Source organism: Onychostoma macrolepis, chromosome 25 (genome assembly GCF_012432095.1).
Source record: "Onychostoma macrolepis isolate SWU-2019 chromosome 25, ASM1243209v1, whole genome shotgun sequence".
In the NCBI taxonomy this organism is placed as follows: Eukaryota; Metazoa; Chordata; class Actinopteri; order Cypriniformes; family Cyprinidae; genus Onychostoma; species Onychostoma macrolepis.
Window position 1 is genome coordinate 10,507,891 of NC_081179.1, and position 26,667 is coordinate 10,534,557.

The 26,667-nt window shown below is 35.4% G+C and overlaps 2 long non-coding RNA genes across 2 annotated transcripts; both read left to right on the forward strand.

The window, feature by feature from the left end:
- The first annotated feature begins 7,387 nt into the window (after positions 1-7,387).
- Positions 7,388-11,398, forward strand: LOC131534806 (uncharacterized). The gene is made up of 3 exons (XR_009269435.1): positions 7,388-7,412; positions 8,787-8,866; positions 11,271-11,398. It is a non-coding gene; the product is annotated as an uncharacterized LOC131534806 (long non-coding RNA).
- Positions 11,399-11,592: 194 nt separating this feature from the next.
- On the forward strand, positions 11,593-23,482 carry LOC131534805 (uncharacterized). Its single transcript, XR_009269434.1, has 3 exons — positions 11,593-11,636; positions 18,204-18,539; positions 22,843-23,482. It is a non-coding gene; the product is annotated as an uncharacterized LOC131534805 (long non-coding RNA).
- The last annotated feature ends 3,185 nt before the right edge of the window (positions 23,483-26,667 follow it).

Below are 26,667 nucleotides of genomic sequence, written 5' to 3' on the forward strand. Positions count from 1 at the left end.
GCGCGATCAGGCGTAAACTTAAATCTGTCCAGCCAGCTTTCCCTTACGCCGACCCTCTGCTTCCAAGCGCGCTTGTGTGTGTGTGTGTGTGTGTGTGCTTGGGAGAGAGAGGAAAGCAAGGGGAGCACACACAACCATTTTTACTTATCACGGGAAACCGTCTTATCATTTCCACCGGCTTTATATGGTGGAACACCAGCGAGTGTTAAAAATATTTTATTTATATTTATTTACTATTATTATTTTAAGAAGTATTATAATTTTAAAAAATATAATATTATTAAAAATGAAAACATACCGTTATAAAGAAACTTTACACTACTCATTAGGCTGTGTCTGACTTCACGCTACCTGTCACAATTTTACGATTTTATTAAGCTACATTTAGTTGTTAAAATGTAGCCTATGTGTATGAGAGACAGAGAGTCAGAAAAAGATGCTCTACTTAAATATGAATGAAAGAGTTACGTTGGGACAGTTTGCATGTATGTTTATGATTATTAAATAAGGGACGTATTGGCTTTTTCTGCTCTGAAGAAACATTTTCTTGATATTAAAGCCAGTGTTATGCCTGTGGATTTGTGCTTTTCTATTAATTAGTAGCTAATCAAAGCTACTTCGATTTTCCAAAAAAAAAAAAAAAAAAGTGACGGCCTGTTTAATTCATCATGAACACTGAATCACTCATGTGGATCATTTATCCATAGCAAAAGCTTTCCTGACTTGTGAAAACACCTGACAAAATATTTATGGCACTAATCGTTATTTCATTGGAGGTGGATTTTTGGTGATTATGAAGTAATTTAATAAGCATGCCTGTGTGTGTGTATATGGTTTTATTTGTTCAGGCGACATTAGTTGCATTCCCTCGGGGTGATTGGATGTAGTTTGCTCCAAGTCGACAGCCACGTCCTGTATGTTAGAAATTCATTTTTGCTCAACACGACAAGGCTGAGTTCGATATTCAATGTATTTAAAGGCGCGTCAAGCGGAAAGACCTTTGATTATTTTCGTCTAATGCCAAACTGTTTGCAGAAGCTGCTGTGTTTGTGTGCAAAAAAAAAATATATATATATATATATATATATATACATATATATAAACGTTTCGTTATCTTCATTAAGACTCAAAGCGGAATTCGGAGGCAGAAAGATATGCCTGTGCGTAATCGTGTTTGGATAAAAATCAACAACTGTACCTCAGTCAAAAGAGAGCTCAGACTCTGAGATTAGATATTGACAGGGTCCAATAGCATAAAGCGAAGACTGACACCTGCCTCCGAGTCGATGCATAGTACAAAAAAAATTATATGAAAGGATCGAGCACGTTTGTTATTTTCTTGTCAAGGAAAAAAAGGACAGAAGTAAACACATTGTACCTACATGACTGCCAGTAATGGAGTAATTGATTCTTTTTTTTTTTTCCTGCACACACACAAAAATTGTTTTTATATCAGGGGCATTTTGACTGGCCAGTCAAAAGAAAAAAATAATATATATATATATATATATATATATATATATATATATATATATATATATATATAATATTAGTAAGTCTGATGTGTATTATTTTACATTGTGCTTACAGGTTACTGCATGCAAATGAAAAGTAAAATCTATTTTGTTGTGTAAAATGGGAAATGCATGCATGGTGTAAGTGCAGAAAATGCTCCAAAACATTTCTTATGTGCTTAAAATGAATTTCTTGAGTCTAAAATGCTAAAGTGTCAGTATGTTTTTTATTTTATTTAATTTTTTTATTTACTCTAAGTTAATGTGGTATTATTCATTGTCTACAGGTCCTGTCAAGGTAAAATTATATGAGTAAAAATTCTCCAACTGTATGGAAGAGAATGAAGACCCCTAATCCAAATTTTGTTTTTGGAGTCCATTCTTCTCAGAACATAGTCCATCAAACTCCAAGTTGCGCATTAAGATTATCAAATGACTTGGAGGAGAATGTCTGTTGCAGACAGTGATGTAAAACCTCTCAAAATTGAGTAATTACTAAATGATGAGGGCAGACTATTCTGTCCAAAATTCCACTCCATAAATGGACAAATCCAGTATTCTTTGTGATCAGTTAGGTCAGACACATGCCGCGTGCCTCTGGAAAAACTGCTTTCTCCTGAGATCATCCTCCTCATCATGAGGAGAGCTGCCATAATCATTAATGGTTCTGCACTGTTGGTCTTAGATCCAGTTCTGTGCATTTGTTTCTTAGCTTTCTTAAAATATTCTTCATTTGACCCTAGTTGCCCTCTTAAAAATTGTGGAGTGTGAATACATAAAAGGTAACAAGAAAACGGGCCAATTTTTACAAGGAAAAATTGCATTCCAGTGAGTTTGAATTAAATGTAGATACACGTTTTTTTCTTTCTAAAACATTGTTTGTTATATGTCATTGTGTCTTGATTTCTAAATGTCTTTCCATGTAGTTGCTATTGATGAACAGCTGTGCATTGCATCTAATCAAAGTTCATAGAAACAATGAAAGCACAGTAAAGGCCTCTGAACTTGGAATCCACCCAAGTTCACAAGCGAGAAATATTTTTTTTTTTTATTCTGCTCCCAGATATAATTGCAAGGAAATGTATGCCTCACATATGGTTTCTTCTCATGCTTGTGCAAAGGTTGAACTTAAATATTCTACAATTTATATCACTGCTGAAATCTATTTGTACTGTAGCTCCACTTTTTCTTTAACCAAGATTCTAGATTTTCCTTTTCTATAAGCAACAGGCTCATTCATCAGTTTTATTTCAGGTTACAGAAACCTAAGCATACACTGTCCTATTAAATGACCGTACAACAGTGGGTAGATATTGTAGATATTGCTCTGCCCATTCCTCTAAATTAGGCCCATGCAGAAGCAGAGTAAGCAACGTAAAGCAAGACATCAAGCGGTGAATTAGGTTTCCCTTTTGCCTGCTCTCCCTGGTGAGTCTTTCCATTTACATTATAATTTCAAATGCCACGTCGCTGGGTGTTTTATACCATTGTTGGGGCATCCAAGTGTCCACTGAGACCAAGACCCTTGGCAATTTCTTATAATTAGCAACCCCCATCTTGCCAATAACTGAAAGGATTCCATTTCATCCCAATCTTAATCCATGCTAATTTGGCCTGCGCACCTCCAGGTGTTCTTTCCCGATGCATGCATTGGAATAAAGCTGCATGCTGGGCACTTCAAGGAGTGATATTATGACTGATATGAAATTTTATCCTGCTGAGAAATCAAGTTTTTATCACAGTTCTCATTATTAGGTAAATAAACATATCTCTCTCTAAACTTCAACTTTCCAGTGACTGCAAGATAAGAAGATTGAGTAGCTATAAAGGAAGGTTAAAGGTAATGCCAATCTAATACGATTATGTAATTAATAGGTAATATTGGAGAAGGATTTATGAATGTTAGAAGTGCAAATAAGATTGCAAAGGGATGATGAGTGTCATTTGAAATCATAAGAGAATTTAAGCTTATTCGTACGTTTGTATAGTTAAAAAAGAAAAGAAAAGAACATACAGTGTGTTTGTATTGATTCGTACAGTTACCTTCCACATTATGGAGGAAACAGAATTCATAACTATATGTAGGCTACTCGTTTGTCCATTTAGCCGTATTGTCTGTCTGAAAATCTCGTTAAACGTGCAGCGATGAGAAAGAGCGAGGATTGTTATGTTTTGTGAAACCGCGAAGCAATTTTCTAGGAAACCTGAATAACAGGAGGGAGGAGATTATGAATAAAACTAAGGTCATTAAATCGGGCTGCGTAGCTCCCAGCGAAGCGAAGACGAAATGTAGAAACACCTAAAGTGACAAACTCAACACAAATCTGGCTGATACATTTAAATAGATGCAGCAGCAGCGCCGCTGTGTTTGAATAACAGGGATACTAACACTAAATCAGGCAATAACAACGACAAACCGCCTGGAAAATAGATTCATGGAGTAATGAGATTTTTCCGGTTTTATCTAGCTGACAAATTTTGTCCCAAAGTAAATATTTTGAAGATAATTGAACTGATTGCTGCTCGCTTGCTCATCTGAATTTCTGAACGCGAAATATAGCGTTGTAAAACAGAACACACTTTCAACAATGCGCAATTTAAACCGTTATTAATTCAGTTAATCAAGTGATATTATAAATAATGTCACTAGCTGTTAATGCAAATTCACTCGCGTCCGTTGCATTTAGATTTAAGTCTGAATAAATTTGCAGTTTTCCAACACTGAGTGTCTGTGAGCCTCAAAATATTGAAAATAATGCAAATGTAAACTTTGTTATGGACTAACACGGGGATATTTGCACGAGTTTTACTACCCTGAACGATTTTTTAAAATAAACAAATAGCCTAAATGAGCATTTTTAGCGATAACACGTGAATGAAGGGGTTTTGTTGTTGTTTTTAATAGTGATAACGGGACGTCTCGCGTTACAAAACGAGATTCATCGAATGAATTCTTCAAAGCTCGTACTGTTGACAGAAAACCATCTGTTTATGTTCCTGCCTCTGACAGAACCTTAAATATGCTTTTAATTAAGGACAGGTTAAAGCTGTAGACCTCATGATGGGCAATAATTACAAATTACACTACAAATTCGACAGATGTGACAAGGGGCCTTCGTCTGCAGGGAGAAAATAAAAGACAACGAAGAGCAATTTGACAGAAGTTGTGCTGAATTTATCTGGTGTCTTGAGAAACACCGTCTTTGATTATCTAGGCAGGATTTGTTCTTCTTCTCCGTCACGATTGTTTTCATATTTCTTTGACATCCATTGATTTGGAGGCAGCTGTAAGACTTTGTCACAAGAGAGAGGAGCAGTCACAACGCATTAGTCTGATGGCATAACTCGAACGTTAGGGGCCCTACAGAGCGCATGTTGAGAGACCATGTGATGGCTTGTCTTGGCTCCCACCTAAACGGATAAAAGGTCTAATTAGTCAATTTTTAGTCAGTTACAAATCTGATACAGGATCATTTCAATTGTGACGTAGCTACTTCATCACTCATTAATACTGTAAAATATGATGATTTAGGCCTTATGGCTGATATCCGCAATGAAGCAAGTTTTACGCACAAAACAACTTTGAATTTAGGAGTTCTGAGTTTGTTTTGAAATTAGTTCTCAAAACTTGTATTACTCTTATCAATAATGTGTAGCCAAGTGGCAGAAAAAGACTGTCTATGAAAATGAATTTTATTTACAGTTTAACCGTCAGTTGTCAGTGCACTTGACGACTAAGTCGATTTCTTTTTATTTTTGAGAGTGTAAAGTTGAAAACAGCCCCAAATAATTGCACTGTAAAAAAATATATATATTTGTATGTAGGCCATGTTAAAAATACGCATCAATGTGTACTTTTTAAAGGATTTTAATCAAAAATAGTGAATCTTGACTTTGGTAAATCTATTTGTAAATATCGTGTCTGTGCTAGATACAGAACAAATATTTCAATTCTTCTCATGCCTTTCAGACAAAAATCAGTTGTTTTCGGATGAGATATAGTCACCTTCCATCCTTTTGTTATGGTAGCTTATATAAATCCGTGAGAACCCTGCTTAGTACAGAAGTGTAGTTTAGAACTTTACTTTAGGTTTCTTATATTGTACTGATAGGTTAGACTTGCATCAACAAACTTTAGAACAATTGAAATCCCCCCCTCCTTAACATTATTGCAGTTTTGTCTGTTGCATGTGGTGTTTGCGGTGAATGATGAGTTTGAGACCATGCATATAGCAGTCTCTCGTGGATTCATTTGGCTGTAGACTGTGCCGATGTTTCAGCCGGTGTGGGTTTATCGCCTTCATCAATGCTCGATCGCCCTCTAGCGGTTAATCTGCAGCAGAAATGCAGAGGGGAAAAAGAGACGAATCAAAAATCCGATTATAGCATACATACTCAATGGATCAAACTTCAAATCAACGTGCACAAATCAAATAAAATGACAGGTCAAAAAGAAGGGTTGTCTTAACACTAATGCATGTTCAGACTTCAGCTGGCTCTTATGCAATGCTTTCAAAATTAAAAATTTAGCCCACTGATCTCAAACCTACTGAGTCTCTCTCACCTATGATACTGCTATATTGAAAAACAACAACAACAACAAAAACAAGTAGCCTATTGTAGGTGCTTGCACACGCTTTTGTAATTTGTGTTTCTTGACATACAGTATGTAGGCCTATAACCAGTTCTTAAAGATGATAGAACTCACGTAATTTACAGTAATTAATTAGTGTCGCGCATGCTGGTGTCTGTTGACTTCTTCAATGGTTCAGGCGCTCGTGGTGCTGAACGGACAGCGACAAGTAGCCTAATAAAACAATCAGGGTGCGAATTATGGGAAGGGGGTTCGCAGGGTGGGGAGTACCTGTACCTATACGAGAAATGTAATCGTTTAACACATAAATATATAAAACAACGTTTCATTAACAAAGAAAGTTAGTCAGATAGGCGCTAAAATAGGCGTCGCGTTCGCCTGAGGCGGTAACCATAGCAACAGTACGCTCCTTTAGCGCTTTCCGTTCAGTATCGGCCGCTCTCACTTTTTTATTACAGATTTTCATTAGACAGATATTCCTACAGAAACTTTAGCGTTTTGTTAAACCATGTTAATTACTGAAAAATGTATTCTGGAAGTCGAAACATTTCGCCTTTAAAATCTACTTTTAAAAGTCACGTGACACTTGTGCTGAGTTGCTCTCCAAGGAAGCCGGAATATACAGTTTAAAGCTTTTTCTTCTTCTTTTTTTTCTTTTTTTCATCACTTGAGTTTCCCAACTAATCCACGAAGTTTGCAGGCCTATTTTTTGAACGTGCCCACGGTAAACACTGTGTGCTTCGGGACCTTTTGGATGGTAATGCCCAGTCAATTACATTTCTTTCGAGATCATTAAACACAAATCCGGCTTGTCTTTTAACAAGGCAGTCCCATGTGTTAATGAGGGTCACGGAAGGTTAGAGTTACTTTTAATGGACGCTTTTCCCTCTGCAGCATCTCTGTTCAGTGTGCTAGACAAAACTTTAAGAAAATACTAATTCCCTTTGATTCCCAAATGTTGGTTTTGTTTACTTGGGCACATTAGTGTGCATGTATTATTAATAATGATTTGAACCTTTTTGTAAATTTCCTCACAACATCAACACTAACAAGATGTAGAAGAAGAAGAAACAACATTATTTATATATTTAATTTTTATAACATTCATTTGATATTTTACACAATATTTTAATATTGATTATCTCTTTCATACATAAAATTGCACTTTAATTCTTTTTTTCGTGTTGAACTTGAAGGTGAGTCACCCTGTTGTCAATACACTTCACCAGTCATCAGCTGCCATGTAACTAGAATGCAATTTCTTTCTTCTCGATTCCGACATGAGAGCAGTGCACCGGTCTATGGTGAGTGAAAGAATTGCAATGTATAAGTCATGTTTCAGTGTTCAAGGCCCGGTAAATTACGAAGAGCGAGCAATTGATTTCTAGATTCGTTTCATGATTCATTGCGTTGCATTAATTCTGTAGGATGACATGCATGAAATACCTTGTTTTCTCAATACTGATGAGGAACCGAGCTCAAAGCGATACCAGATCTGATGTGCTTTTAAGAGTAATTGGTTAGAAAATGGTTACATGTTATAGCAACGATTGGAGTTACATAAGACATTTGTCTTGTTGTTGATTTCACCTCTAATATACAAAGCAAAATACATTTGTATTCCAGGGACGTAACATTATCAATAATTTATCATCAGTCATTCGAGGTACAACTTTGGCCTTCATTTCCGTTTAAGCCATTATAACTGTTCCTGCAACCCAAAGTATTACATTTAGATTGTTTTATGGTAGCTTACAGATTTTCTGCACTGATTAAAAAAAAAAAAAAAAAAGACTTGATTGTGTGTCAAGCTAGCATAAGTCAGAGATCTTCTCTACTAAATGAGGTGCTCCACGCTTGGCTAATGATGCTTAATGAAGTATTGCGGAAAGCGAAATTATCATTCAAAAACGTGGCAGCAAGAGGCAAACAATCTGAAGGGTTGTAACACTCAACCACTCCACAGCCCAAAGAACAAAAGTATCATGCTGAAAATTAAACTAATGATGAAAAAATGTGCATTAATTTTGCATTTGAGAGGACATGGAAAATGTCAGACATATTTAAAAGGTTAATCTTTAATTCAACCACTAATAAACACAGCAGGGGAAAAGGAGAAATTAATCAAGTGTTCTTTCACTGGACATATTTAATATTCTTACGAATTAATAACTGTCCACACGGCAGTGTGTTTTCCCCCTAAATTAAGTGATTATCAGTCTTATCAGTGGATGAGGCTGAAACCGAAAAGGTTTGTGGACAGTACAGAAAGAGTTTGTAGTTATTTTTGCATCTGTTCTGAGAAATCTTGGCTGAAGGATGAACAACTGAGTGAAAATGTTTGGTGTCGGATCATTATGTTGGATTCTTTGTTGCAAATGAACTAATATGGCTTGAATAAATGGATCACTTACCCATCCTCATGCATAATGCAAAAGAAGGTTTTTTACCTATGAAAGTCAATGGGGTCCAAAACAGCAACATTGGGCCCCGTTGTCTTCCATTGTTTGGATGTTCTTTCATCTTCCTCTGTGTGCCAAAGAAAAAAAAGTCTTACAGGTTTAGAACAATGTGAGGGTGAGTAAATGATGACAGAATTTTCATTTTTGAATGAACTATCTCTTTATTCTGCTCATAGATGCTCAGAGAACCAGCACTAATGTTCTGCTACTACTTAGGAAATTGTCAGAACATGATGGATGTGGATCATCATGCTTTGCAGAAGGCTGGGGAGAAGTTTTCTGAAATTTAAAAAGCTGTAAGTTTAAACCAAGCTTGTTTCCCCCCCTCCTCTCATTCATCAAATACACTCTTTCCAGAAGCAACAGCTTTTATATTGTCCTCCACTTTCTTAGCACTCAGTTTTCCACTCGAGCTGAGTCTATTTTGATGTATGAGTGGGAAAAGTTTGCTCTAGGTGACGGGCTAAGGTCATGCTTATGTTATTGAACTCAGTGCCAGGCACGTATGCAGGGAGCGAGAGAAGGACTTGGAACAAAAGCGGATTCACCCGCTAGGCAGCATATGCCTCCACACTGCCATTCCCTACAGGCCTACAGCACACATCCAGTCAGATCTGCCGCTCTATGCCCAAAATATAGCTCTCTGCTCCTGTTACCACATACTGCAGACCTCTCAGTATAAAGAACGTACACCGTTGTGTGGGATATGAAAGGACAAACTGTTATTGTTGGCTCCCTAGTACTCAAAGATTGAGGGTTTCGGTCAGTCAGTGGGTTACTAAATGTGTCACTAGGCAAGTTAAAAATAAACTTATGGATTAAATTGTTTTGTAGATATTTTGTCTCACATTAATGAATATGAAAGTAAGAAAATTTGAATATAAAAAATGTTTAACAATGTAGTTAATATAACAAATGTTGATTCATTTAAAATATGCTTTCCTGCTCTGAAATAGTGGACAGTGACACTTTATACACTCATTACGAGTTTAATCTTCAGCAGAGTTTCCATGAAAGATACTCTGTCCATTGCTCTCTGTGGTGTGACCTTAGGCACAATGGGGATCCCAATCCGCCCTAAGCACCTATTAATAACACAGAAATGTGATTATTCATGGTAGATGTCTTAGCTTGTGTAATCAATGAAGCATTGTCCTCAGTATGATGAAGATTTCTGTCAGGTAGAATAGCCTTCACCTGAACTAATATTTTAGGGGGAGTCACAGCCTTTTTGTTTCAGCTGCTCATCCATTCACTTGTTAAATATGTGAATTTAACCCTCATGTTGTGCTCCAGTCATTCTGACCCAGAGAGTTCTTTTTCCTGAAAATGCTTTTTCATGTTTCTGCATTTGATTAAAACTAACTGACTTTGCTCACAAAGGCTATCAAAAAGGGGGGATACTTTTTGTACTTCGTGGTTTTCAATATTTTTATTAATGTGTTTTCTTTCAATTAGCACAGGCTTTATATTTTTTCGGAACTGACTGACCATAGGCCCCATAGTTTTTTAGATTTACAAACGCCAAATTAGGTAAAGGATTTTCAGCACAGCACAGAGGTTAAATTTAAATAGTCATTCAAATTCTAAATTCACTTGTAGCATTTAAAAAGATCGATTTTAGTTGATATATTAGTGCTGTCAAACGCATCCAAAATAAAAGTTTTTGTTTACATAATATATGTGTGTGTGTGTACTGTGTATATTTATTATGTATATATAAATACACACACATACAATATACTTTGAAAATATTTACATACATTTATATTCTTATATTTTATATTATATATAAATATATTTAATATATAAAGATAACATATTTTTATTAAATATATACATGCATGTGTTTGTGTGTGTGTGTGTGTGTGTGTATATATATATATATATACACACACACACACACACATACATACATACATAAAACCAAATGTCCTCATTTGTAAAACTGGTAAAAAAAAAAAATATATATTAAACAAAGTTCTTTTAAAATGCAAAAATGCCTATGGAATGTCCCCATTTAGATGTGTGTGTGTTTTAACAAAATAATTAACCACTTATCAGGCCAGAATTTTAGGTTCATCCCTAGTTCCTACTGTACATACCTCTACACTTGCTTGCATAAATCAAGTTTTTGTCAGGCACAGCCACTGACCCTTCACCCGCTGCAAAAATAAACTAGGATTGTAGGTGTGCAAAGCCAAAGTGTGCTCATGCTGAAAGCTTATGGGCTGTAGAAGGCCTTCTGGTTGGAGCATTATCAGCATATGGGACTTCTGATCCTATCACTCACATTTACCTCCAACACCAACTGTGCATCTGTTCCCGCCATGCTGCATATCCAACACGCTGCTCAGCCCTGCAAAGCCAGATGTGCCGGGGCTTAACCACACACACATCTTATAAAAGTGGGCACCGAGTCCAGGCGAATTGGACTATGATGGAGCTTGAATAGTGAAGGAATGAAATCAATAGAAATTTAGATTGCAAATGGCTCGGCAGGATTTGCACTTGTGTTTTAAAGATAAAAAGCTTTGATTGGCCAGTGAACTGCATATAATTAGAGAGGAATTATTAATGAATGGTTGATTATTTTGAAAGCAGCTCATAATTGAAAGCAGCAGTTTGTCTTTTAATATTTTTGATTTCGAATCTTTTACTTCTGATTTACATTCACTCTGTATGTGCTTGTTTTCTTAGCACTGTAACGCTCCATTGATCAGTGATCGTGGGAGCCGAACAGCTGAGTGAGGACATGATGGTTTTGGGATAGCGCATATGTTGCTCGCACCCTGTTTGCCAGCTGCAGCCCTTTGTATCACTGCAAGCCCAACAACTCTTTACAGGTTCCTCTGTCAGGTAATAACCACCAGCCTCTCTGACTCTGCCTGCAGCCGGCTGTGTGGCAAGATGGATTACCCTTTGATTTCTGCAACATGGAGATGATTTCATTTGTTGATCTTGATGCTTTTCAGCACACTAAGTCTAATGATTTCTCTTTTTCAAAGGAACTCGAGAGATTTGTTCCTGATGTGCTTTATTGTGGAGCCATATTCATTATGGGTGGTAAACAGACAGGAGAAAACACACGCACACACACACACGCACGCACGCTCTCGTCAGCAGAAGATTCTGCTGAGCATATTGTGAGCCTTTGATGCTTTTGCAAGCAGGTGTTCAAGGATGCATGCAAGTCAAAACGAGTTCAAACACAGCTATACTTTCACTTGCTGGTCTTGTATCTGAGATTTTGCCGTTTTAATTAATAATACACTTTACTTTATCAACTTACAGTCACAGTGCATACTTAAAATGGAAAACCCACAATGTACTGGTAATTTTCTACCAGAACATTATCCATTAATTTTACAGACATTTCTGTTAACTCTAAAACACAACATAATGCAGTGTAAAATTTAAAATAAAGGTAAAACGGCTGTAACAGAATGGAAAATCCCTTCATATTAATACATATCATATATAAATAGGAATATATACATGTAAATATTTCTTTAATATATACATGTATGTATATTTATATATAAATATACACACCACACACACATATAAATACAAATTTTATTCTGGATGTGATTAATCATAATCATAATGTAAAAAATTGCATATTCATTTTGATATTTGATTATATTACATCAGTGTTACTAAATAATTTGTGTTTTTTTAAAGATTAACTTTAAGAGAGCATATAATGAAAGTAATATTCAGGTGAGGTTTTATTCAGAACTGGATGAAGTATGAATCAGATTTAAATCAGAATCAGATGTTTATGAAGTTAATTTTAATGTGAAAGTAGGGAAACTGAACATGCACAAGTAAAAATCTACCATCAACCTGTATTTACTAAATATTTTTTTTGAATCTGTTCAGTGATTTTTACCAAATATTAAATTGTTACACTAGCAGATGACAAGTGACTGTCTTAATGAGTGAGTCGTTGAATCACTTACTCAGTCATACATATTAGGCTAAAAAAGACCTCTTCATTTAATTATCTCCAAAATGCAATTCGACCTTCTTGAAAAGTCAGTCATATTAAATAATATGAACTACATTTGCAACCTACAACCAGGGATGGGCAGTATTTCAAATACATGTATTTAAAATACGTATTTGAAATACAAAATACTATTTTGTATTTAAATACCTTTGAAAAAAATCGATGTATTTTGTATTTAAATACATTTAATCTTCAAAATACATAAAATACTTTTTGCCAATCAACCTCTTTATTAGACTGCTGATTTCCTGTATCAACTAGTTCAAACATGCCACTTTCATGCATGTGAGCTGCAGCTGTATGACTGCATTTAGAATTGGGTAATGAAATTTTCTGGATTCCTGTAAGGAAATGAGGAATAATATTGCCTTTGTGTGCTCTCAAAATGTCCTACTTCCAATTTCAGAAGTCCTGATTACAAGCATGTCGTATTCTAGTGCTTTGCTGTTGGAAAGAATATAGAAATCGTGGAGGACACGAGGTTTCCTGGGAAAATCTTAGTAAAGCCAAAATCGTAGATATTTAAGATATTTAATTTTGAATAAAATGTAGCATCCCATTTGTTGACAACTATATCATCATTCACAGTGCTATCTTTATAGTTAGCTTCTTAATGATTCTGGATTTTCAGTCAAATACATGCTGTTTTGCTGTGTATAAACCATACAAAATGCTTGAAATGGTTATAAAATAAGGTGACGTGACATGTGGCCAAGTATGGTTACCCATATCATCCTAAATCTAAGTGAATAGCAGATAGCACACCACAACTATAACCATAACAGCACAAAAAATGATGAATGATAAAAACATTGAGAGTCAATCGGAATAATTTCTGATTTAAAGAGCTTGAGCATTTAAAGTGAACTGCATTGTATACCTAGAATACACTAATATAATTATCTTTATAATTATCTTTCTTGGTGTAAACAGGCCTTAATAGTGTTACTTTACTGGATGGCCAATTTCAAATGTATTTTGTGCATTTTCAAAATACGAAATACTGTATTTGTATTTGTATTTAAATACATTTTCCCACACAGTATTTTGTATTTAAATACATCTTTCCACACAGTATTTTGTATTTTTATTTTAAATACATTTTGATGTATTTGTGCCCATCTCTGCCTACAACATACGGTACTAAATTCACAGAACAGTTATTTAATTCATCAAACAAAAGCATCTGACTTTTGCCTCAGATTTGTGCAGGATATGGTTTTATGAGTCTTGTATTCTCAAAGGTATAATACTGCAAAATATTCTGCTCTTTTAATGAACAGTTTTACATTCATGCCACATTAAACCTCAAGCCTAATTTTTCCTCAAGTGTACAGCTACAATAGTATAATCAGTGTTTTGTAGGAGTTGAGAGAGGTTAGTCAAATAAATTCTGAGTGCGGTATAAACGAAGCCCCTGACGCTGCTCAAAACTGTTTAATCTGTTTTTCATGTGCTACATAATTCATCGAAATTAGAGATGAAACGCTATCATATGTTTATAAATACTCCAGCATTAGGATTTTACTTCCCCATAAATCTGCAGTCGACCGCGGTCAAGAGCCGAGGAATAAAACCCCCAGTAGAACAATGATATATTCCCTTGCTGCCCATCGGGCCATTCATCCCAACACACACACACACACACACTTCCTCAAACATTATTCCCTCCATTGATGCCCCTCATTTCAAATCTATTTCAATTTAAAGATGCTTGACATGCCAACAGCGGAAGAGTGACTAATGTTGGTTCGCTATACATCAGAGCATACATCAGAGTAAAGGACTCTCTCTCTCTTTCTCTCTCATCCTTGTCCTTAATTTCTCAGTTTCTCTTTCTGAGTTAAATGAGTGAGCGAGCGGCGTTCCGGGTTCAGCGTGGTCACTGCCGAAACAGGGGAGTAATTACCAGATCAGCTCTGCTAAAAATGCAGGCAGGGTGTTCGGTGACCTATCATCCACTAATCTGCATAGTGAAGTATAGCTTCATAACTGTAAATTGCTGACTTAATTAAAAGCTGGGACCTTTCTGTCATTTAATTACAGGGAGAAAAGGTTATTGCTTAAACGCAATTTTCCAAATGCGATTTCTTAACAGTTATTAACGGCGTCGCTATCATTTATTGTTTCAGATTTTTCAATTTGGAAATGGCCGCCGCTGACAGAAGTAATGAGTCGGAGGGGGGGAAAACTCAATCTCGATAGCGCACGCACGGCGGCCATTTGTTTCCCACAAGTGGAGCCGATAGGTGGGGGAAGCTTGGAAATGTCACGAGGAGGACGGGCCTTGATTACTGCAGTTTTTACTATAGCGATTAAACCAGAAGTGTAGTTTTGAAGAGAAGTTCATTAACATTTCTCAAATGAGCAGGACGGGCAGTGGTTAGAAAAAGTGGAAAGATTGTGAGGAGGAAACAGAGAGGAAAAGGGGCTTGTCATTTTTCTTCATTAAAAAAAGTTTTACACTAAGAATTGTTTTTTTGTTGTTGTTGTTTTAAATGAAAAAGAAAAACAATTTAATTTTACATTGAGTCACATAGTATTCACTTTATCAGAATAAAGAAAAAAATGCAAATGAATTATTCCTACATTGTTTTTGGTAATCTTGTATAGTCAAGACTTTTGACTTTTGGCATAAGTGTTCTCTGTAGTTTGTTCTAGTCCAAAACTGCCCACCAAGAAAATGAGACTAACTTCCATGTGACTGACTTGTAAAGCAACCAATCAGTTTTTGTTTTTATGTGCTGTTTAAGGGCAGAGTTGATTATCTGAAATAGATTATTCCACAATAATACACTGGTAAATAGGAAGAAATGTACTTAAATTATGGCATGGCAAACAGCAAACAATAAAATTACAGAAAATTTGTATAAACTTGTGATCAGAATTTCTTCTGGATGCCTGATGCTTCATCTATGCTGGTAGGTTTTAGTATAAAGTTCAAGTTTCATTGTGGCCAATGGAAATGTTGCTCCCAGGCAAAATTACTGACTGCCCCTTTAAGACACTGTAGTAGAAAAAAGATGTTTGTTTTAGTGGATAAAAACAAGGGGGAAACGATTCAAAATAGGTAGTCCACCCAAAGATGAAAATTCTGCCATTATCACCCTAATGGCTTGCTTTCTTCTGTTGAACACAAAAGAAGATATTTTGAAGAATGTTGGTAACCAGTTTTGCTTCCCATTGACTTTCATTCAAACAGGAACCACATTTTTTTTTTTTTGTGTTTTTTTTTTTTGTGTGTTTTTGTTCCACTAAAGAAAGAACAGGTTCAAACAGGTTCGGGATGACATGAGGGTTAGACTTTTTTATTTTTGGGTGAACTATCTCTATGATGTTAGTTTCTGAAAATATGGATCATGTCTGCTTTTGTAAAGACTTGAAATTTAATTCAATGAGTTGGCTTTGCATATAACAAACTGGTCTTTTTTACTGTGCAGCATTGGTCCACTTGCATGAGTTCCTCACTGTTGAGTATCACATCGGGTGGAATGGCCCATCACCTACAGCTCATGGTTCATGTTTGCCCTCTGGCAGGTAAAACGTACTTGACCGGACCTAATTTATACCATCCAATAAACACGTCAACTCAGCATGTCCTTTTGACCTCCCCTGCACTACTCTACAGGCCCGATTACATGTTTTATGGCACAGATTATATTGAGTTCAGTCCATTTAATCAACATATGCGTCAAAAGGAACCGATCTACTTATTATTTGAAGATCTGGTTAGGGCCAGGTTAGGGCAACTCCAGTACCAATAACATTTGGATATATAAACTTTTACGAGCAATAAATTATGAATACAAGCATTGTAAAGCCGCTATGGGTATAATCATTCTTTTTAAGGTTGTTATTAGGTGACTTTGAAAGTGTTTTAGCATGTGTTGATGTGCAATTATGTGCATTCATAGCTGTCGTGAAAGTCAACCACTGTATAAAGTTTCAGATATTTCCATCGATTGTTTTTGTCAGTTGAAAATAGGCAACTATTCTTGTGATCAATTCTAGTTTTTTGTAGCTTTTCCAGTAACAAGCTGCTTTTAACTAGTAGCAGTTTAGCATCTTTTAAAGTGAGGAAAGAATTAAATGCTACACCTAAATGGTCCTCTCTCTTACAAGTAGTGTTCATAAACGAACCTCTCTCAAATGTAGCGTTTAAAAAGTTTGATTCATTCAAGAGAATCGGTTTGTTCTTAAATGGTTCTTTTTCTCTCAAGTGTATCATTGGAAAGTCAGATTCCACAGAATCAGTTTGTCCTAAACAGACCTGTCTCATAATGTTAAAAAGTTTGATTCATTCCACAGAATCAGTTTGTCCTTACATGGTTACTTCTCTCATCGGTTCATCCTAAAGACCTGTCCTATATAGTGTTGGAAACTATGATTCATTCCACAGAATCAGTTTGTCCTTACTTGGTTACTTTTCTCATGTGTATCATTGGAAAGTCTGATTCATTCCACAGAATTAGTTCGTCCTAATTAATTCCCCCTTATTAATTTACTGTCATTGTATAATTGTAGCTAAATTATGATTAGCTTGTCGCTATAGCTTCAAACTAGCTTCCAAATGAATGCATATTACACTGCTATTGAACTAATTTTAGTTGATTATTAAATTCTGTGAATCAAATTTACATTGAAAGCTTATTATTATAGCAATTTTACACCCCTCAGCACTCTTTTTTGTTGTTGGTGTTAGTTTGTAATCGCTTTGTGACTGATGGATAGCAGTCTTTTGTTTCTGAGAGGTCTGAGTGAGTGTCTAAATCAAGAAGTGAAACTCCTGCATTCTTTCTTCACAGTAGCACTTTCCGTACATCTGCACTTTCAACAAAACCACTGGACATATGTTGCGTCCAAACGATTCCCAGCGTGAACCTGATCCTAAAGTGACATGGAAACACCACGCTGCTCCAAATAGAAGCCACTCTGCTCTCTAAACACAACTTTTCACTTAATTAAATCACTGATTTACAGTGTTCTCCTCTCTAGCGGAATCACAGTCTTTCCGCCCAGCCCCCCTCATCACCCCTCCCCGCTCTCACCCTGAAATATTCATGTTGAAAAGAACACATTTATCCAGGCTGCTAACATCGTGTCATTGCTGCTATTGTCTGATGTCAACCTCTTAATTATAGCTTCTGATAGCGATACAGTATTTCCTTCATTTCTGTTCATCGCTCAACCTCTGCTGTCCCCCCGCTAAAGGTGATTAGCGACATTTTATGTCATATCGTTCGTCTGTTTGACAGCCAGCGCAAGTGAACTGGATTAGATTGGACGGCCAAATGAGATAGGCCTGAATCAAATTAAAACAGCAGAGATTATACAATCTTTTAATTACGCTAGCTGCGGTCAGACAAGGAATATTACCTCTATGTCTTTCCTTTCTTATAACCTGATGTAAATTGACCATTTAAGTCTTCGTTCATTCATAAAGTAACATTTTCTGTGGCTTGAGGAATGTGCTGACACAAAATGAAACCAAAGTGATCATATAAATGCCATGTTTTATGAAATAGCTAACTGGCTAAAACAAAAAACGCATAATATCTTTGTCAGATGGCTGAAATTATGTAACTAGTGACGTCTCTGGATGTCTCTTTCTACAGGAAACTGGTCCTTTATGGCAAATGTTTTGAAGTGGTGGCAGTCTTTCAAGATCCCTCATGATTCAACGTCCCAACGGTACAACCTGTCAGCCCTAAACATGGAGAGTAAAGGGGAAACTTAGCGATACGGTGACCTTGATGATAGTGTGGCAGTCATCCGTGAAGAACCTTGTTCCACCCGGAGGAGATGAAGATATTTAGGTCCATGTACCTAAGCCCATTTAGGCGCCACTAGCATCGGCTCAAGCTAAAATAGAGGACTGTTTTCAGAGGACGCGATGGGCTTGCGTGAGACAGGTACTCCCAGAGCAGAAGAGGACACCCTGTGCAGGTTTAGTAAGTATTTATGTCTCAAACGAACCTTTCTTGCACTAATATAGTCAGGAGTGAAAGACATTGAGGTGTTTATTTAAACATACAGGGTTAGCTAATGCTTGCTAGACTTTTCTGTCAGTTACAATATGGTTAGCTTAATGTGTATTTATCTGTATGTGTGACTACAAGAAGATATTTTGATAAATGTTTATTCTGTTTGAGTCCATGAAATGAAGGTCAGTGGGGTCCAAAACAACAATGGACCCAATGACAACAATTGGGTCAATTGTATGGACCAAAACAATTGAGCAAAATATCTTCTTTTGTAATCTACCAAAAATCTACCAAATCTACCAAAAATAGATTAATTTGTTATTACCTGCCCAAAATGCTTTTGAATACGGATTCCCTTGCATTCAAAAGTAGTACTAGTACCACTTTACCAAAAACACTGACACTTTTCAAAATATCTTCTTTTGTGATCTACAGAGGGAAAAAAGTCATACAGGTTTCGAACGACATGAGGACGAGTAAATGTATTTAACCCTTGTGCAACCTCATGGAAATTTTTTTTTTTTGTCCATTTTAGTTTGTTTTTTTTTTCTTTGTTTTTTTTTTTGATGATTTTGCCTGTGTTAATGCTAACTGCATATATTTTGGCTGAGGTGTGTATTTTTTATTGGAATTTTAATATTCCACCCTCATTTCCTTTAATAAATCTATTTTACACTAGGTACAAAAAATAGTTCCTCTCAGTGCCTTTTGGACAAAAATGTCCCCATTGAAACCCATTAAAATTGCTATTTTTAATCGCAGTGCTGTTTAACTGTAAAATGATGCAATTTTTGTTAATAGGCTTTCATTCTGTTGGCAAGGCTTCAAAATGTAATTTTTTACCAGATAGTGTCATTTTTTCAGGTTTAGTCTATATAGCAAATAATCGCTTTATTCCTGTTTTCTGCTTCTGCATATTATAGAGCCAATTGGATAAATAATGCAGCTATAATTGTGTGGGTGTGTTGGTATGAATGTCAGAGTGTGGTTTGTATGAGTGACATAAAAAAAAAATTGTGTGTGTGTTCTTGTAAAATTTGAGAGAGAGAAACTCTACTGCAAATCACAAATGCAACCACTGTGTGCACCAGCGGAGATTTGCTGGCATCTAATGGGGAAAATTTGGTACTGCGCCCAAACAAAATTTGACTGAAAGCTCATTTTTTGAGATATCAACCTCAAATTTAGAACATAACTTGTTTAGATTTATGGCTTTGATTTTCTAGCAGGTTTAGAATTCAACATGTTTAAAAAATATATATATTTTATATAAAATATTGCTCTTAAATCATTTTCATAAACTTTAAACCTGTTTAAATTTTATTTTTTTTTTTTCACTTTTTAAACTTTTTTTTACTTCAACAATAATCTACCATGGATCTTCTTTAAAATGAGACCAAAGTTAAATCTGTGCTCCCAAGCTTCCAATTTTTATGACCGTTTTTTTTTTTGGAAATGGACATTTTTGCCTACTATGGACCTATGTGTAACTCTTTTTTTTATTGATGCACAAGGGTTAAGTATTTATTGTGGAGTATTGTACTTTGTCATGTAAGCCTATTTTAAACATGGGGAATGTGGTGAAGTGCAATAATTTGTGCCATTTTTCTCTTGAACTGCGTGTCAGTGGGGTAATATTTCACCGATATTTCTCCTAGTCAGGGTCTGAGGTTGCATGTCACGTTTTGGACTAATGCACTTAGACTTCAGATTTCATAAAAACTGCAGAAACCTCTTTAGCATCTTAATTATTCATGTTGGTGAAAACATGTTACATAGAAATGCAAGATTAGAGATAAAACAGCTCCCCTCGATTGAGCTGGTGTTCACAAGACCAAGTTAAGTAATTTCAGACAGATTCAAGTCAATGAAAGCGTGATCAGCATTAAATATTGATGCTATTTTGACAAGTCTGTAGTGTCTGGTTTGTGTACTGAGAGAAAGATGTCACAACGTTGTGTCCTTCACTTCATTTATGAATGAAGAGTTTGGACTAGGTGGTTTAAAGTGGGAAAAAAGAAGACAGTTAAGATTTAAGCTTGCTGTAACCTAAAGGTATGTAACATTAAATGTGCAATGCATAGGTATATCAATATCTTGAAGGCCTTATGGAAACTATGAGATGAGGCCCCACCGACAAGTAGTGACATCATACATGAGCATTTGTATCAGAGGTGAAATAAAATAATTTTTATTTGTTTATTTTTATTTTACATTTTTTGCCTTTTTTGAGATGAAATATTTGTAGTTCCTCTTCCAGGATTTATGTCAATTATACTGAAAAAGAAAAAATGTCTAGAAATAATATTCATTTTGAAATTGCTAGTAAATTTGAGAAATAATCACAAAGAACTGTCAAGTAACTATGAAAAAATGTAATTGTGACTTTTTTCCTTGCAATTCTGAGGTTATATATCATAATTTATATTTCACAATACAAGAGGTAAACTTAGAATTACGAGAAAGACACTTTTGAGACTTTTTTTTATTTGCAAGATATGTTTATGAAAGCCTATTTCTGCCATTGAATAAAAAAATATTAAATAGGCAATTGATATATCTTGATAAAAAAATATAATCTCACATTTCTTTTTTTTTCTTTTTTTTGTGATCAACTTTTTATTTTCTTCAAATCAAAACAACATCCATTCAAACAAACAACAGGGAGGGGGGAGCAACAGACACACCACCAAGAATTTCACAATCTGAAAGACAAAAGGGAAGGAAAAATAAATAAATAAAAAACTTTACATGGTCATTCCTTTATATAGTCCAAAATGTTGGAAGAAAAACATTGCCATGCATCAATGGTACTGGGTTTAGCCTTGTTAATTCGTGCTGTTGTACATTCACAAGTCACTATTTTAAGGAGGCTATGAATCCAAAATGTTTTTGCACACATGTGCAGAATAAACCAGTTTTGTATTATTTCCTTCTTTGCAGCTGTAAAACCAGCAAACAATATTCTCTTCTTTAATGAACTTATACAGAAGATAGTATCGTCATTGAGAAGACATAAACCTGGATTAGACGCGTAAGCAATTTGTAGTAAAAAGGACAAAACAGAATTCACGAGTCCATAGATTGACAACAATTGGACATTCCCAAATCATGTGGAGAAAATTACCTGCTGATACAGTGTTACAGATATGACAGTTATAGGTCGATTGCAGTTTCATTTTAAACCTCTTGTAAGGAGTTATGTATGCTCTATGGATTACTTTGAAATGGATAAGACGATGAACCAAGTTTTTAGAAGTTAAGATTAGACCACACCCTTTCCCAGTCGACCGATAAATCAAAATCTGTTAATTCACGATTCCAGATAGATTTAATAGAAAGAGACTTTGCAGTGTGATCATTAAGTTTACTATATATTAAAGAAACAGATGGCCGACCAGAGGGTGGTGCGATACAATCCCATATAAGATGAGAGGAAATAGGGGATGCCCAGGGAACTCCATAGGCCTTGAGAGCAGAACATAACTGAAAAAAGACAAAATATGATGATGCTGGTAAACAAAACTTAGTTCTTGAAGTGAACAGAGTCCCTGGTTATCATATAAGTCACCGCATGTGTTTATATAATCTCACATTTCTGAAGGGGGGGGGGGGGTAGAATTATGAGATAAAACTGAGTTTACATCTCGCAATTCTGAATTTATATCTTCTGAATTAAATGTGAAAAAAGTAGAAAGACTGAAATGGTATTTTCTTGAAAAACATACTCCAATAATCTTTGCTTTATTTACTTTGCTTTGAAAAATTACTTTACAGTGTAGAAAATATAAATTTGATTAGCTTCAGTTGGCTACAAGTGAGCGGCAATTAGCAGTCATCTGTCATCATTCACTCATCTTCATGTTATTCCAAACCTGTATGCATTTCTTTCTTCTGTGGAAAATATTGTAAAGAATGATGGTAACCAAACAGTTTCCCATTGACTTCCATAGTAGTTTTTGTCCATACTATGGAAGTCAATGGGACGTTGAAACTCTTCTAAACCTTTAAACTCTTTCAAGTTGCAGTAGGAGTAAAATTGAATTTAAAGAGCGTTTAAGTGAGTAAAATGCAAACAATCCCATTTTAGCCTTCTCTTGTGTGCAGCATTAATGATTATTGCCGCTTCGGTCTGTTTTGAATCTCCAGTAGATAGATTGAGGACGGCGTGTCAAAGCACCCTCATCGCTTTATTCTCCCACCTCCTATGTCTCCCAGTTCTGAGTTATTTCCTCACTGCCACCTAATTAGGATTATCTTTAATTTGCAGGATTACAATTAATAGCTTGCTGCAGGTAAGTGATTAAGAGTTACCTGGTAATGACCCCGGGAGGCTAACTACAGAAGGAGGAGAAATGATGACAGCTCCTCAAGCCCAGCGCGTCAGGCCGCAATTTAAGGTGGCCGATTTGGAACGCTCCCCATGAGCCAGCAACACAATGGAGGAGTACACTTTCCCGCTCTGTAATTAAGGTCCATTGAGTGAAATTACCTTCCGATAATTACCGGGTAGTTGTCAGCGTTTGTTATAGCGTGGTGAGGCTCTGTCTTCCTCGCCTGGAGGCTGGACTGGGTTGGGCCTGCTAGCCTTCAGCTCATGTTGGTGCTCTGTTGAGAGGAGGGGCTGGTCGTGTCAGAAACGAGGAGATGAACGCTCAAGAAGCACGGCAGAATTTTTGACAGAACATCAGGCCTCATCTGGCATCCTGGAACTCGGACCTCATTGTGGTGATGATGGATTTTGAATTCATGTCATCCTATTTTTTTATAAATATATTTTTAATGTAAATGTATATCAGTAGTATTTATATAAAATTGTAGTACTTATTAATATTTTGAATTAGCTTTTATATTTTTAGGTTTTAGTCATTTTAATTTATTTCATTTTAGCTTTAATTATGTTTAATAAACCTGCCATTGTATATTATGAATATTGTTGGATCTTTGACAGATTGCTTTTGTTCCTCTTTTGTAAAAAAAATCATTTTTATATCAGTTTTATTAGTAGTAATTCTATTGCTTTTAACTGTATTTCTTTAACATTATTCAGTTAGTTGCCAAGGAAATATATATATATATATATATATATATATATATATATATATATATTTATTTATATATTTTTTTATAAAATGTATTAAAAATGTTCATCTAATATTTATATAGTTATGTTTATTTTATATTATCCTATTTTTAAGTGTTTTTTTTTTCTAGTTTTTTTCACCCCTGCTTGAGTGCCACCAATCCAAATGACCAAAATTATGTTTTCATTCAGCACTACACAGTAAGAGTTTCTTTCCTATGAATAATGTATAGTCAAAGTGCTTTCAGATGGGAATGTGTAAGCCCAAAGAGAGCCGACCTTTTAGGCAGGAAGATTCAGAAGAGGAAAGGTTAAAAACTCACGCTTAATTGAACCCAGCCAGAGTGGCACTAAATTTGGTCAGCAGCAGGACAGAAGGCATGTGCGCGAGAGACCGTCTGTGATCACACACCTCATGTTCATACAATACATACTGAAGCACTTAGATGGAAATTACATACTCTACAAACTGTATTATGCTGTATACTGTGAATTATGTAAAATAAAGCATGTTCAGGTTATTGTTTAACTGTAACTTAACTCAGTGATAACATTTTTATTTTAATATAATTGTATGACGCATGTAATTTCATTTGTTCTCAGAACTATTTTAGAGCAGCTATTTTACCATTAATTTTTTTCCCCCCTATTAGGATAGAGATAATTTATATGAATAAAAAATGTATATTCAAATAAATAAAAAGCTATCATTTGATTGCAATAACATGAAATAATGGTTAATAAGAATATATAAATTACTTATTTATATTAAATTCTAAATTTTAAAAATACTTAACACTATACTGCAATAATATTAAATGATTATTCATTATTATATGTTATTAATATAGAAAATAAATATTATTAAAATAATTTTAAAATGTTTTACCGAAATTACATTATGATTATAATTTATTGTATATGTATTAATTGCATATGTATTTTAGTTTATACTGTATACATAGAATATATATATATATATATATGTGTGTCTGTGTGTGTGTGTGTGTGTGTGTATAATTTTACATCATTTTATTTTTATTTTATTTATAATTTTATTTGTTTATATAATAAGACCTGAAAACACATGTCTGTGTAAAGCCAATTCTGAGAATTGTTTGTAAACATTATAAATGTTAGAAATGCATTGCTGAAACATGTTACAAAGACTGTGAACTATGTAGTTATGAGTTATACCGTTAAACAGTTTTTCACCATTTTCGTGATCAGGATGTTTTGGGCGGGGCTAAATCATGACTCCATGACGCAATCGGGCCACCGAGCACGGCCCCTTCCCCAATACTAGGTGTGTTCGACTTCACGCGGCGCCATGAAAACCGATCGGCGGCTGACTTGAAGAAGTGCATGCCGGTTAGAAAATTTGTCCGACTTGAACCGGCGCCGACGCCACGTCACTGTCACGTGTGGCATCAAAGTACCGCGAGAGCATTTCGAGAGCAGCCGGCTGACTCAGCCAGCGCAGTTTCTCCAGAGCGACTGCAGGAGCGCTGATGACCACACAGCTGTTTCATGATTGGCCAAATTCACCACATGACAACAATGACATGTGTTTCTAACATCTTCAATTCCAATACAGCTCACAAATATTATTTTACTAGGAAAATATCACAATCCTGTGAAAAAATGGAAGCTAAGCCAAACTTTGAACATTTTATAAAAAGAGATTAAACAAATGGTACTACTACATTAGATAAAATTAAGAACAAAAAAGCAAGAAATACCTATGAAGCTTTTTGTTACTTTAAATTGTTGTAATTTTACCCCTGGCATGAATTCACTTTACATATTCCTATGAATGTTTATTTGTTTTTGTACTTGTTGTGAGTTGTATATGCTTGTACAAACCTTTGTATAATTTTTGCATAATAATAAAAAAATACTGCCCACAAATCTGTTTTTAGAACAGTAAAAGCTTTTTTTACTGTATAGTCACAATGTTATAATGAGTCACATTTAATAATAAAAAAAACACTGATAAAGGCTTATTGGTATTTAAATAGTACATGTTTATTTTGAACTTTATTCTTGAACAGATGGCCCTGTATTAAGCAGCATATAAAAAGTGTTTCTATTGCTCATGAAAACATTTCTGAAAGGTCCGTGCATTTGACAAATATTGCATGTTATTCACTTCATCTGTGATAAGAGTATCCAAACACCGCTAGAGCATCACTACCGGGAGCAGAAAGAGTCCGACTTCACGTCTCCGCTTTCAATTCCGCCCCCGACTGCAAGCGGCTATTCTCGCCGATAGGTCTGTGCGGCGCCGCATGAAGTCGAACACACCTATAGAGAGCAGACGCTCCTGATGCTTTCGAATCGCTCTCGCGGTACTTTGATGTCAAACACTGATCGTTCTGCGCAGCGCTGCTTCATGTCGAACACATAAAAACTAGATCGCATTAGCATCAGTGGTTCGTCCGCTCAGTCGCGAGTTACTGTCAATACCGTTAGTTACTATAGCCTACAGTTTGCTAGCTAGTAGCTACCTATCCCTTCCTCACAATACCTGGTTGCGATAATTTACAAAGCAACTGAGCGAGGTCTCCTTATTTAAATTAAGCTGCTGCTAGAGTAAGACAGTTGAGAGAGACAGCAGCTTTCCCGCGAGTGGGCGTGGTTTGAGCGCCGCCAGTGGACACGCCCCCAGCGTTTGAGAGCAGAGAATACGGCTTATTTTTTCAAAATTTTGATACCTTTTATTTACTTGGCGGGTTTTTTTAGCATTCAAATTTGGCTGGGTGGTTAATAACACATTTTTCTGTGGTGTGACAAACTCAGAACAAAAAATGTATATCGACTTTACACGACTTTACAAATGCAGTACAATTTATTATATAATTACTTAATAAAATAAAAATAAAATAAATAAAAATGCGATTTTATTGCATGTTTTAAGTAAGTACATATTATGTATGTTATTAAAATAAAATATTTAATGATATTTCATAATTTTAATTGTTAAAGGTTCAAATTATTAGTGTGAAATTT